The following is a 14,466-nucleotide window of genomic DNA, read 5'->3' as shown; positions in this document are numbered from 1 at the left end:
GAATTTCTTTTTTTTCACATTCTTGTCAGCACTTGATGTTTGTTGATTTATTAATGATAGGCATTTTGGCAGATGTAAAGTTGTATCTCATTGTCATTTTAATTTGCAACTTCTGATGGCTAGTGATGTTGAGCACTTTCTCCGTATATCTATGAGCCCTCTCTGTATGTGTTCCTTGTAGAAGTGTCTATTCAAGTCCTTTGCCCATTTTTTTTTTATTGGATTGTGTGTCTTCCTGGTGTTCAGACATATAAGTTCTTTATATATTTTGGAGATCAAACCCTTGTCTGATGCATCATTGGCAAATATGTTCTCCCATATGATCAGTTTTCTTTCCATTGTGGTGGTGATTTTTAAGCTATGCAGAAGCTTTTTAATTTCATGTATTCCCATTTGTTTATTTTTTTACTTTATTTCCCTTGACCTATTGGCAAAAATATTGCTATGCTAGACACCTGAAAGTTTAATGCCTATGTTTTCTGCTAGGATTTTTATGGTATCATGACTTATATTTAAGTCCTTTATCCATTTTAAGTTTATTCTGGTGTATGGTATGAATTTGTGGTCTATTTTTTTTGCATATACCGACCCAGTTCTCCCAACTCCGTTTATTGAAGAAACTATTTTATACCATTGTATGCTCATGCCCCCTTTGTGAAATAATAATTGACCATGGAAACATTACTTTATTTCTGGGCTCTCTATTTTGTTCCATTCATCTATGTGTCTGTTCTTATGCCAGTACCAGCAGTTTTGACTACAGTGGCCTTGTAGTGTAGTTTGATATCAGGTATTGTGATCCTTTCTACTTTGTTTTTTTTTTCTCAAAGGTTGCTCAGGCTTTTCAGAGTCTTCTTTTGTTAAACATAATTTTTTGCAGTCTTTTTTATATATCTTGAATTAAGTCATTTATATTTTAATAGGATTTGCATCAAAACTATAGATTGCTTTGGGTAGTATGGATACTTTAATGAAAATTCTTCCAATCTATGAACACAGTATATGCTTCAATTTATTTGAATCTCCCTCAATTTCTTTCTTCAGTGTTCTATAGTTTTCCAAGAACAGGTCTTTTATCTCCTTGGTTGAATTTATAATGTTATTTTTCTTGTTGCTTTGGTAAATGGGATTTTTTTTTTAGTTTCTCTGATAGTTCATTGTTCCTATTCAAAAATGTCATCAATTTCTGAATATGACTTTGTATCTGGCTATTTTGCCAAATTAATTTATTAGGTAAAATAATTTTTCTGGTGGAGTCTATGTACATTATGTACACATGATACTGTACACTTTTCTATGTACACTACTATGTCATCTGAAAATAATATTTTACTTCATTTTTGTCCATTAGGATGATTTTTATTTCTTCTTCTTGGTTGATTGCTATGATTGGAACTTCCAGTACTATATTGAATAAGAGTGATGAAAGTGGACACTTTTTTCTTTTTCCTGATCTTGAGGAAAATGCTTTTAGTTTTGCCCATTGGGTATGATGTTGGTGGTATGGTTTTAGCATTGTTATTTTGAGGTATGTTACCTCTATTTCCCACTTTGCTCAGTGTTTTTTTTTTATCACAAATGGGTGCTAGATTTCATCAAATGTTTTTTATCATCCATTGATATGATCATGTGAATTTTGTTCTTCATTTAGTTTATGTGATGTATTATGTTTATTGATTTGTGAATATTGTACCACCCTTGAATCCTGGTAAAACAAACATGAATCATTTTCAAAGATAGGCCATATGGTAGGACTCAAATCAAGCCTTAACAAATTGAAGAAAATTGAAACCATATCATGGAAATGAATGCTCAACAACCCAAAACTTATGGGATATAGGGGAGGCAATCCTAAGAAGGAGGTATGTACCAATATAGGAATACCTAAAAAAGATAGAAAAATCTCAAATAAAAACTTAACCCTACATCTAAAAGAACTAAAGGAACAACAACAAACAAAGCCCAGACTGAGCAGAAGGAAGGATCAAGAACTAATTAAGATCAGAGCAGATTAAATGATATAGAGATCAAAAAAACAATTTGAAAAAACAAATCAATGAATCCAGGAGCTGGTTCTTTGAAAAGATAAACAAAATTGACAAACCTTTAACCAGACACATGAAGGAGATAAAAGAGGACCCAAATAAATAAAACCAGAACAAAAAAGAAGTAACAACCGATACCACAGAAATGCAAAGGATTGTATGAAATTATTGAGCTATAACCAAGAAACTGGACAACCTGGGAGAAATACATAAATTTCTAGAAATACATCATCTTTTAAAACTGAATCAAGAAGAAGCAAAAAACCTGAATAGACTGAGAACTAGCAAAATCGAAGCAGGAGCCAGAAAACTCTGACACACAAAGCCCTGGATGAGATCCCTTCACAAGAGAATTTTACCAGATATTTGAGAAAAGCTAACACCTATCCTTCTCAAACAACTCCAAAAAATACAAGAAGAGGGAAGACTCCCAAACTCTTTTTATAAGGTCAGTATTTCCCTAATCCAAACACAAGGTAAAGGCACAATAAAGAAAGATGATTACAGGCCAATGTCTCTGACAAACATAGATGCTAAAATCCTCAACAAAATATTGTTCAACTTATTCATTTTAAAGACGATGACTGTGAAAATCCAAAGCCACACAGCTAATAAACGTTTCAGTTAGGGTTTGTCAGAGTCCCAGATACTCCACAGTACATGTTTTTCATTTGTTAATGGACATAAACTGAAATTTTCATGGTGACATTTTTCATAAGTTATTTTTCTTTGATTCTTTTAGGAAATATCTATCAACTGTCCAATAGTGAAAAAATCAGTAAAGCTCTAAAATACCAGCTCCTATAATAAAGAATTTCATTGTTCATCACTTACCTCTACCTCATTATTTTTCCATTATATCTAAGAGGAAAAGTCAACTAACATTTATTATCTAGAACTATATTTTAGTGGGCAAATTTATGGAAAATTAACCCCTCGCAATAATGCATGCCCTGCAGAAATCTACCTTGGTTCAGTGATGCCCTGATCTCATGTCAGCACTCATTCCATGTTGTCTCATGGTGAAAACCTTCTTTTACTTGTATGTGTTGTATCCTTCTGATTTAGTTATGTGCTTTCCTATTAGAAACAAAATGATACTTATACTCAACTGGTGTGTGAGCGTTTTTGAACGTTGGTTGACATCTTTTGGTTTTCTTTGATGAAGAATTTAGGGATGTTACTACTAAAATGAAAATATTCAAAAGACTTCATCATCCATATAGGAGGTATGATGAATATGTCCAAATTACTGTACCTTGTGCCCTAAATATATACATTTATTTTTTATTGCCAAGTTGAGATCATTTAATTTCTAATTCCATTCTTTTCATTTACCAATTCTCACATTTATGTACTCTTTATGATATTTTTAAAATATAAGGATAATGAATAGAGTGAAGGATTGGAATAAAGAAAAGTATTCTGCTATTTCACCTTAGTTATATATTATTCTTGTTCTATTCTTTCTCTTCTTGCACATGAATGATCTCATTCAGGGAAATCTATAATTTCCCTTTTTCCTTTTGTTTTATCACGTTCTTTTCCCCAAAATTCCATGTCATCTAAAATACCAAATTACTTTTTCATTTATCTCTCCACAAGTTTACAAACCTGAAGTCCTAAAATATAAGATCATGGCAAAATATTTACATGTGGAAAATTATGAAATTTATAAACCATTAATAGTTCAATAGAAAGAATTCTTTTTTTAATATAATTTTTATTTAATTCTTGTTCACGTACAGGTTTCTGTCTTATATTCCCAACCCTGCCCACCCCCCTGCCCCATGCTCCCCGCCTCCCTCCCCTTTCCACCCCCCACCCTTAGTTATTATCCATGTGTCCTTTATACTTGTTCATGTGAGTCCATTCCCTTTTCCCCTATAATTCTCTCCCCTCTCCCCTCTGGACCTTGTCAGCCTGTTCCATATTTGAGTGTCATTGGTCATATTTTGCTTGCATGTTTGGTTTGTTTAGAATCCTGTTAACAGTGAGATCATATATTTGTCTCTCACCGCCTGGCTTATTTCGCTCAGCATAATGCTTTCCAGTTCCATCCATGATGTTGCAAAGGGTAGTAGTTCCTTCTTCCTTTCTGCGGCATAGAATTCCATTGTGTAAATGTACTATAGTTTTGTGATCCAGTCATTAACCGATGGGCATCTAGGTTGCTTCCAACTCTTGGCTATCGTGAATTGTGCTGCTATGAACATTGGGGTGCATAGGTTCTTTTGGACTGGTGTTTCAGGATTCTTAGGATATACTCCTAAGAGTGGAATTGCTGGGTCAAAAGGCACGTCCATTTTTAGTTTTCTCAGAAAATTCCATACTGCTTTCCATAGTGGTTGTACCAGTCTGCAATCCGACCCACAGTGAACTAGGGTCCCCTTTTCCCCACAACCTCTCCAGCACTTGTTGTTTGTTTCTTTGTTTATGATAGCTATTCTGACTGGTGTTAAGTGGTATCTCATTGTGGTTTTAATTTGCATCTCTCTGATAGCTAGCGATATCGAGCATCTTTTCATGTGTCTCTGGATCCTCTGTATGTCCTCCTTGGAGAAATGTCTGTTCAAGCCCTCTGACCATTTTTTAATCGGGTTGCTTGTCTTCTTTGAGTGGAGTCGAATTAATTCTTTGTATATTTTGGAGATTAAACCTTTGTCTGAGGTATCATTGGCAAATATGTTTTCCCAAACAGTTGCTTCTCTTTTTATCTTGATACTGTTTTCCTTAGCCATGCAGAAGCTTTTAATTTTGATGAGATCCCATTTGTTTATTCTTTCCTTTATATCCCTTGCTCTAGGGGACGTGTCAGTAAAAATATTGCTGCGTGGAATATCTGAGATTTTCTTGCCAATGCTCTCCTCTAGGGCTTTAATGGTTTCACGGCTTATATTTAAGTCTTTTATCCACCTTGAATTTATTTTGGTGTATGGTGTAAGTTGGTGCTCAAGTTTCTTTTTTTTGCATGTAGCTGTCCAGTTCTCCCAACACCATTTGTTGAAAAGGCTGTCTTTACTCCATTTTATGCTATTGCCCCCTTTGTCGAATATTAATTGACTGTAGAGATTTGGGTTTATTTCCGGGCTCTCTGTTCTATTCCATTGGTCTATGTGCCTGTTTTTGTGCCAGTACCAGGCTGTTTTGATTACAGTGGCCTTGTAATACAGTTTGATATCAGGTATTGTGATCCCTCCTACTTTGTTCTTCTTTCTCAAAATTGCAGCTGCTATTCTTACTAATACTGTTATCTGAGGGAAAAGGAACCTATAGCAACTGCTTAGCTATTTCCCAGTGGATTTATTGTACATAGAATAGGGATTCTTCCTTGCCCCAACAGATCTCCTATGCAGACTTCCTGGCAGTGAATGATACGTGAGCTTTGCAGTATTAATGAATGGGAGAAAACATTCTTGCTTCTCTCTCAAGATCATAAATACACTATTAAAAATACCTTCTTTCCTTTGTATCTTGATTAAAGAAAAACTCAGACTTTCATAGCATTAAACTCTGAATGGTTATTCAAAATACCATTTTTTTCAATATTTGTAAACAAGAACAGCAGTCTGGTTAAATATGTTTGACAAGTTTCTCTATGAGGTAAATATAATCTTTTTATGACTATTAAGACCATGGCATTGTTACTATTTTTGGATAACACAGACCTCAATTAAATGAACTTATAGTTTAATCAGTTGTTCTAAATAGTAATATTTTCTATTCTTCATCAATTAACAGCAGTTCATTTTCAAAAGAAGTGTCTTTTAGAATAACTATTTTTAAGTATCTTCTTTATTTTCTCTTTCTTTCTTTTTTTAAAAAAGACAAGTGTTTAGATAGATTGCACGAACATATTATACATCATTAAACCTTACAATTATATACTTGACAGACAGCATATAGTTCTCTCTGGAGCTTTTGCAGTCTGTGGAACTTAGCTGTGATTTCATTGCAGTGGCAAAGCACAGAATATTCTACAAATTAAAACATTTGGCTATGGCTATGGGAAATTATCCGTGATGAGTGGGGGTCGGGTGGGAGGAAGCATGTGATTGCTTTCATCCAAAAAAGAAAAAAAATCAGTGTTGGCTGAATTTGTGCTTGGGCTTGTTTATCTCAGAGAGTACAATTCCAAACAATGTGAGAATCACTAATTTTAGAACCAGTGTAGATAAATTTACAAATTAAATCACAATGTTTGCAAAAGGATATATAGAGCAATACACCTTACTTATCCCAGATGCTGGTAATCTGAACTGTGGGCTATCAATAAAGTGAGCAATAACTTGGCTGTTCTTCAATGCTGACTCTGTTTTGCCATCTTTTTTTCCTTTTTGGATAGCACAGCCTGCTATTTATTATCATCATCACCATTTACTGTTTCTTCATTTTCCAGTTCATCTTTAACTAAATTATTTTATTGGAATCAACATAAGTGTGTGTGTGTGTGTGCGTGTGCGTGTGTGTGTATTTCCCTTCACTGGTCATTGCAGATCAAGGCAGCATTATTTTCTGATGTATATAGATGTTTATTTAGGGACACTTTTCTATGAAAATAAATATGTATAAATACTGTTAACGTAATTTACAGTTTATACAGAATAATAGTGATGAAGATTTGATCATTGTAAATAAATTACTGTCAGTGCATAAATGGCAAAGATACTTTCAAATAAACTGCTTATACCTAATTAGTTAAGCTTGCCAAGTAATTACAAAGTAATCACAGATCTCATCAGCAACTATTTTTAAAGTTATAAATCTTGATTCAGTAGAACATGTATAAATTTGCACTTGGTAAAACAGCAGCAAACTGTGGAAAACTCTTCAGTGTGTGGGGCCAGAGGCATTTCTGCAGGTACCATGAGGCCATGTTGAACTAAGAAATCCCTTCTCATTTACAACTTGCAGGTGTCTCCTTTTTGCCTCTTTTTGCTTCCTTACTACCTCTGATCTCATCCTTGCTAAAGTTCTAAACAGTACATATAACCCATGTTACTCTGATATTAAATTCTAAATCTAAAGGACCTTTATCTTTGAGATGGTCTTTGTAAACCTAAAAATATATGTGTATACCTAGTTTGTTTTTCAAATTTGATATTAAATATACACAAGGCATATTTTAATAAAATAATTAACAATATATTGCTTCAATTGGATTATTTATGTTCAGACAGTGAAAATTGTAAATCCTTTCCAATTTCCTTAGTTAATACAGAGTTTGCCTGATGTACTTCGTATCTTGTGAAATCTCTTTCTGAGCCAAGTCCATGAGTACCCCTGCCCTACCCTAAAGTTACTTGCTACAACTATTTTTAAAACATAGTGTCTTATATGAGCTCTGTCCAGAAGGTATTCAACCATGTAATATGAAAAATAGAGACATTTATTGAAGAAGATACAAGATACAAGAAACATTATACATAGAATAATGATGCCCCAGTCCCCTTCAAAAGAGGCATCTTGGGACCTCACATAGTTCTCCCAATTGCCATCACCTGCCCCGTCATTTTTTCCTGAATCTCATCGACTGTCTGAAATCTCCTTCCTTTCAATAGTGATTTTAGTTTTAGGAAAAGCCAGACGTCACAGGGCACCAAATCTGGGTTGCAGGGGAGCTGAGTCACCTGGGTGATTTGATGTTCCACCAAAAAATTCTGTAGGAGATGTGATGCGTGAGTGGGAGTATCGTGTTGATGAAGCTGCCAATCACCAGGTGGTCATAGCTGCAGGCTTGTGAATTATCTGAATAGTTTCCATGGAGGAATGTTCAAGTTTAATGTAAAATTTTACACAGATGTATTGCTCTACTTGCTTAGTCATTTTGAATATGACTGCCTCACACTACACATGCTCACTCCATGGAATGGGACAGCATACTGCCCCACTAACTAGTATAGTGAAGTCTTCATTGTTCATGTATACACATTCCAGTCCACTGTCCTTTGCTGCTAGGACAAGGACACTGAGTAAACTGTTCTCTATGTATTAATAATGGCTGGACTTTCCCTGGACAGACTTCATTAGTGGATGAATGTATACACATACATACCTGCTATGCTTAGTGGCAAGAAAGGTAATAACTAAGACAAAACAAACTTGGGCAATTAAATTTAGCTCATATGTTGTTTGGAATGTGGAAGTAGGCATGATAAAAATCCTCAATTTGTGTCATGGCTTGCTGTTTATAAAGAGCTTGAAAATAAGTTTACTCACCACCTGAAAAAATGGAGACAACAATATCTTTTTCTCTTAACATTGTATTGTCATGTTGAATCCAGCTCCAAGTAACTTTATCTGCACAAATCTTTTATGACGTACATTTACACAAAGGCCTTAAATATGGAATGAATGATTTTATTTATTTTATCAGAAGTATTTTGGTACTTTTTGGAAATAAGTAGATTCTTAATAACTCTACATTAATAAAAACATTGAGATCAACAAATGAGAATTGAGGAGAAAAGTATATGTGGAGGGAGCCCAATGGAAAGGAATAGCAGTTTGATAGTTTTTCCTACCTGGTAAGTTGTTTGAACATTTCACTATTTGCTTTGGAAATTACATTAAAGCTCATTAGTTCTAACTTCCTGATGTTACAGTTCAGATGACAAAGCCTCAGAGAGCTTGTGTGGGCCATACCTGGAAGGATTTCCCACAAACCAGTTCAGTGTTCTTTTCACTACCACATGCTATTATCAATCTAAGTATATCTAGAAGAACACAAGAGAGTGGAGTAAACAATGAATTAAAATGGAAGAACTTTATTATTTATTAGCAAGTAACTCAGGTCTGTTGAGCCCCACTTTCCACATATATAAAATTAGAATCAGCCTCTCTATGCTGGGGTGGAGTAGGTATGTATGATCATCCAATAATACAGTCTCCAGGAAACGTAACTGAATGCTTGAAAGTGTTTTCTGAGTAAAAATACTTTGAATTGTATGCTTATATACTATAAAACTACGTTTGCAGACTGAATTGAATTATTTAGTCATAATTCTCTATTTGGACATTTCTCTTACTTAACATACAGTTATTTATTGAAAAACACCAAACACAAGATATATATGCTTATATACCAAACACAATAGTCAATACAGGAGATACAATGTTTAAAAAGAGATCACTTTCTGTTCAGAGTTTATTTTAGTTGGCTAGACTGTGTTCAAATACTAACTGCTTTTGTTAACAGTGGCTTTTCATAGTCACACATTATATGCATAGCATAGTCAATGCTGTGTAATTGGAGGAGGAGAGTATGAATGAGCAAAAGTGTGGGGCAGAAGACAAACTTGATTCCTTTTTTTCCTTTAAGCCTCACAGGTAATCCTTTAACCAATCCCATTGGCTCTAAAACCTAACAGAACCAACTGATTTGTTAAAATTAGTTGTCTTTCATTCTCAGTTTATATCATCTAAGAGAAGTCAATTTGACTTATCATTGCCTTTAAGATACAATAGCTTCCTCAGTACAATAGTTTCTGCTTCGGCTTCTGGTCCTATATATTATTCTATTTGGCACAGATAAGTAAAAGTAAACTTTTAAGCAAGCAAATAAGTCAGATTTAGTTGTAGCTGTTTAGCCCCTCCTGTGGTTACCAGGACACTGACAGTAACTTCTGGTCTCTCTGTGGTGGGGTGTGGGTGTGGGGCCGCAGGTGACCTGGCTGCTACCTAATTCTCCACCTCATTTTATACCGTGCTTGAATTCAGCACACTTGCTCCCTTTCTATTGCTGGTGCAGGTCAATTATTTTCTGTCTCAGCACCTATAAACTGTCAGTTCTCTCTGCCTGAACACTGTTTTATTCACCCTTTGTAAGCCCAACTTCACTTCTGGGGGTTATTTCCTAATTCTTGGTTTCAATTTTGTCTTCTCAAAGGACCCTTCCATTACCACAGTGCTTGTGGTCACTCCTCCTTTTTCAAAAAACATCAAGTGCCTGCTATGGACTAAATGTCTGTGTCCCTAAATGTTGAAGCCCTAGTTTAATGGTATGTAGAGCTGGGAGCTTTGGGTGGTAACTAGTTCATGTGCATAGAAGCCCCAAGAAGGGATTAATATTTATTAACGTTTCTATAAGTAAAGGCAGAGCTCAATCTCTTGCTTGTACTCTCTCTCTCTCTGTCTGTCTTGGCTTTGTGAGGACACAGTGAGAAGACAGGAAGACACCTATATACAAGTCAGAAAGCCATCCTCAGATACTTCCTTTGCTGGCACATTGACTATGGACCTCCTAGCCTCTGGAACTGTGAATAATTATTGTCGTTTACATCTGTCAATCTATAGTGTTTTTTGTTATACCTGCCTGAACTGACTAATACCATTCCTATAAACCTAGTCCTGGCCAGTTCCTCTGTGTCGCATTGCTAAGCTATTTTGTCCATAGCACTTAAGATAATTGTTACCTGCCTTATTTAGATGTTTATGTAATTATTCATTCTGTCAGCCCATAAGATTTTAACTTTCAAGAGGCAATAGTTTTGTTGCCCTCATATAAATGTTCCCAAGGCTAAGCCTATTGTCTGGCATTATGTATATAATAAACAAATGATTTCACAAATATTTTTTGAGAACCATTTGTATCACTGAGTAAGCATAAGCTGCTGTCCTGTGCTGGAGGTTGGAAATGCAGCTGTGCACTAGACCTAACTGAGCTCCTATGGAGGGTCTAATGTGTATAGCCTGTCTCTTCTTTCATTACATGCTGTTGCATATAACCTAAAGAGTTTGGTTCCTTCTGCAATGCCACAGTTATTCCATAAAGCAAAATAGTGTTCTGTTTTGTTTCTCCCTTTATTGTGTCTATTTTCCCTGTGCAGAAAGCACAGAGACACTTTTGTACATTTGTAACATATTTTTTGAGGTCAAGGCATTGCTCAGAAGTTTTCACAAAGACATCAAAAATCTAGGGACTTTCTTTTGCCATCCCTTCCAGTTCTCTCCCCTTCCTTATTAATTCTTTAAAAAAAACCCCAGAAATGTCTTTTTTATTTTACTAAAATTATATTTTATTTTATTCTTATCCAGTTCCAAACAATTTTCTTTTTCCACATTTTTTATTGTTGTTCAAGTACAGTTGTCTCCATTTCCCTGCCACCACTCGCCACCACCCCAGTCATGCCCATTTCCCACCATTGATTCTATCTTTGGCTCTGTCCATGTGTTCTTTACACATACATGTTCCTGACAATTGGCTTTCCTGAAAAAAAAGTTTTGAAGTGTAAATAGTAGTTAAATTAGAGGAAATATAAGAAAAGGAATTATTGGCAGAGGGAATGAAATTAAGATACTGGGTTTGTTTGGTGAATATTTTCTTTTTATACTTGAATAAAAATACAATTATTAAAGGATAGCCATGTAATCAGTCATCAAAAGCACTTTAGTATGTGCATTAGTTTTCCAGAGTTGCTATGACAGCTCTAGAAATATCCACATACTGGGTGGCTTAAATGACAGAAATTTATTAGCTCATAATTCTGGAGGTTAAAAGTCCAAAATCAAGGTATTGGCAGATTTGGTTCCTTCTAAGGATTGTGAGGGAAGGATGTGTTCCAGGCCTCTGAACTTTGATTGTAAATGACTCTCTTTTTACTGTGTCTTTTTATTTATTTTTGTGATTCTATTTTTTAAAATTTTTAAGGATTTATTTATTTGTTTGTTTGTTTGTTTATTTATTTTTAGATAGAGGGTAAGGGAGGAAGAAAGAGGGGGAGAGACATGTCAATGTGTGGTTGCCTCTTGCCCACCCCTACTGGGGGTCTGACCCACAACCCAGGCATTTTCCCCAACTGGGAATCAAACCAGTGACCCTTTGGTTCACAGGGTGGGGCTCAATCCACTCAGCCACACCAGCCAGGGCTTTCCTGTGCCTTTTTATGTCATTTTCCCTCTGTTCCTATCTCTATGTCCAAATTTCCCATTTTATAACACCAGTCATATTGAATTAGAGCCTACCATATTGCTCTCAGTTTACATTGATTACTTCAGTAGAGACCTTATCTCAAAACATGGTTATATTCTAAGCCACTGGGAAATAGGACTTCAACACAAAAATATGGGGAAAACATAATTCAACCCATAGTAGTGTGTCAAATGTTTCTGTGAACTATAAATAATTGAAAATATTTCAAACATCCATATTTTTACATATTTCACTTGATGATTGTAGGGACTAAGAAGGACTATATTTAGATACATAATTTCTAGAAAAAATTGTCCTCTTACTAATAATATGACAATTATTTCAGAGGTACAGACTGGAATTGTTTGCAAGATGTTTTTATAAGCATTAACTGGCTAGAAAGCAGCCTTTGGAGCTCACAACTGAACTTGAAGTAAAAGAATGAAAAAAATCCATAATAAAAAGGAGGTGGGAAAAGGAAGATTGATCTGTGAGGACTACATAGGAAGCGTCCTGGGGTGAAGATAAAGCAGACTAGATCAGAAGGTATAACATTAAAAAAATACGTCTAATGTGGACATTATTGTTAGATTTTATTATGTATTGAAGTGATTTACCAGTATACTGTGCCATATTGTTCTACTTTTTAATTGAGTCAAATAATGCTCAAAATCATAATCTTTGGGAGAAGGTATAATTTAATCTATAATGAATGAGAAGTGAAGGTCAACATTGAGAAGTATTCTATGGATGCTCATTGTGTAAGATAAAAAGTGCAGGTCCTCACTATGGACCATTGAGACATGATTAAAAATCAAAGAATCTACCAATTTCTCTTGAAAACATCCTGTTACAATGGTACATCAACTAAGGATTATTACTATTCTCTTGTGTTATCATTTTTATTTCAGATAGATTATATATAATTTCAGTACATAGTGAAAGTACGGTCAATTTTCTGACCAATGTCAATTAGAATTCTGTAATTTAGGTTATTGTTTTAAAGATATACATTGCTGCCAACTGACTTCATTGAGTTAAATCTTTGTCTAAATTTTTTCCCTTTACTTCTCTTTTCTTTTCTTCTTCTTCTTCTTCTTCTTTTTTTTTTTTTTTGTGCCAGGGGAGAGCACAAAACCATTTCCCCATTACCACAAATTGTGCAGTTGACTGCAGAATTTCCCCAGATTTTGGGGAAATCTCAGGGTTCAGCACATCCAGAGTGCAATGGATAACTCTCACCCTGGAAAAACCACCTTTGTGGTCATGGTATCTCCCCTGCCAGGTATTTCTTTTTTCTTTTTTCTTAACCCTTTAATGCATACCACTGTCCACTTTAACTATTGCTTTTGTCTTGGCTCCCATTCTGCCTGTGTTGTATTCCAAAACAATCACATTTTATTATGAAAAGCAATATTTATTGTCATAGCATATTTGTAAAAGTAAATCACATTTAAATAGAAAACATATTAGGGCTCATAAAAAATACACACTTCATAACACCAAGAAAAAAATTGTAGTCATTGTTCATTCAAACAAATACGTGTCCATTTTTTAGAAACAATAATTTTAATTGCTTGTGTTATTAATTCTTCTAGAGTAAGTTTTTATAAAGCTGTTTTAAAATTTAACAGCATTAGATTTAATCGACAGGCACATCAATAAGATAAATAAAGATTTAGCTTATTTTTACCAATACTTTTTCCTTCTCCCATCATTTCCAATGCAGTTTTAGCACCTTTTTCATTTCTCAGTTGGGAAACATGGTTACTTAAATAATTTACATATAAACAGACATTTTCTATTTCTTGAATCAAAGACATTGTCTTCATTCTTATTTTTAGAATGTAAAGATGCTAATTTCTACCTCTATATTCCTTTTATTCTATATTCTTTTTTATTGCTAAAGCAACAAAATTTAACCATATCTACTTTTACATTTCAAATGTCTTATTGCAATGACTACTTTTATGCTTAGTCTTTAGATTCATTCAAATAGTTTAAAATAAAAAATGTGTATGCATTATTATTATATGTTTGGACATCATTATTATACCATTATATGTTTGACTATGTAATACTTCAAAGCCAAGTATTAAGATTCATTTTCTTTATTTTAACTTTTTTTTTTCATTTTCATGGAGTTCTAGTTGCCTTCTGTTCATGCATTCTCTTATTATTTGTGAAATAATTTAGGATATTTCCTTCATCATTCTCTTCATTGTATGTAAATGTGAGTTGGATATCAGTGGAAACAAGGAAAACAATTAGGAGGCCGCTGTCATGTACAAGCTGAGGTACAAAGGAGGCTTAAATGACAAGAGGGACAGCAGGATCAGCTCAAATCCATCATTATTATGAGTAAAACAGCCAGAAGCCCATGCTCACCATATAGTGTGGTGGTAGCATCATTTTGCATAGAAAATATTGCACAGTATCATTATATTTTCTCTCACACAAGTACTAAGGTTAAAGATCAAACTGCCACCCTAGGTCACAGAGATTTCACAA

At 34.5% G+C, this 14,466-nt stretch overlaps 1 pseudogene; it reads right to left on the bottom strand.

Moving 5' to 3' along the window:
* Positions 1 to 13,075: 13,075 nt before the first annotated feature.
* Positions 13,076 to 13,248, bottom strand: LOC119002862 (uncharacterized; annotated as a pseudogene).
* Between the last annotated feature and the right edge of the window lie 1,218 nt (positions 13,249 to 14,466).

This window comes from Sturnira hondurensis, unplaced genomic scaffold (assembly GCF_014824575.4).
Source record: "Sturnira hondurensis isolate 20B ecotype Veracruz unplaced genomic scaffold, ASM1482457v3 Scaffold0018292, whole genome shotgun sequence".
NCBI lineage: Eukaryota > Metazoa > Chordata > Mammalia > Chiroptera > Phyllostomidae > Sturnira > Sturnira hondurensis.
Note: the sequence above shows the minus strand (reverse complement) of the source record. Positions and strands in the feature narration are given on the sequence as shown.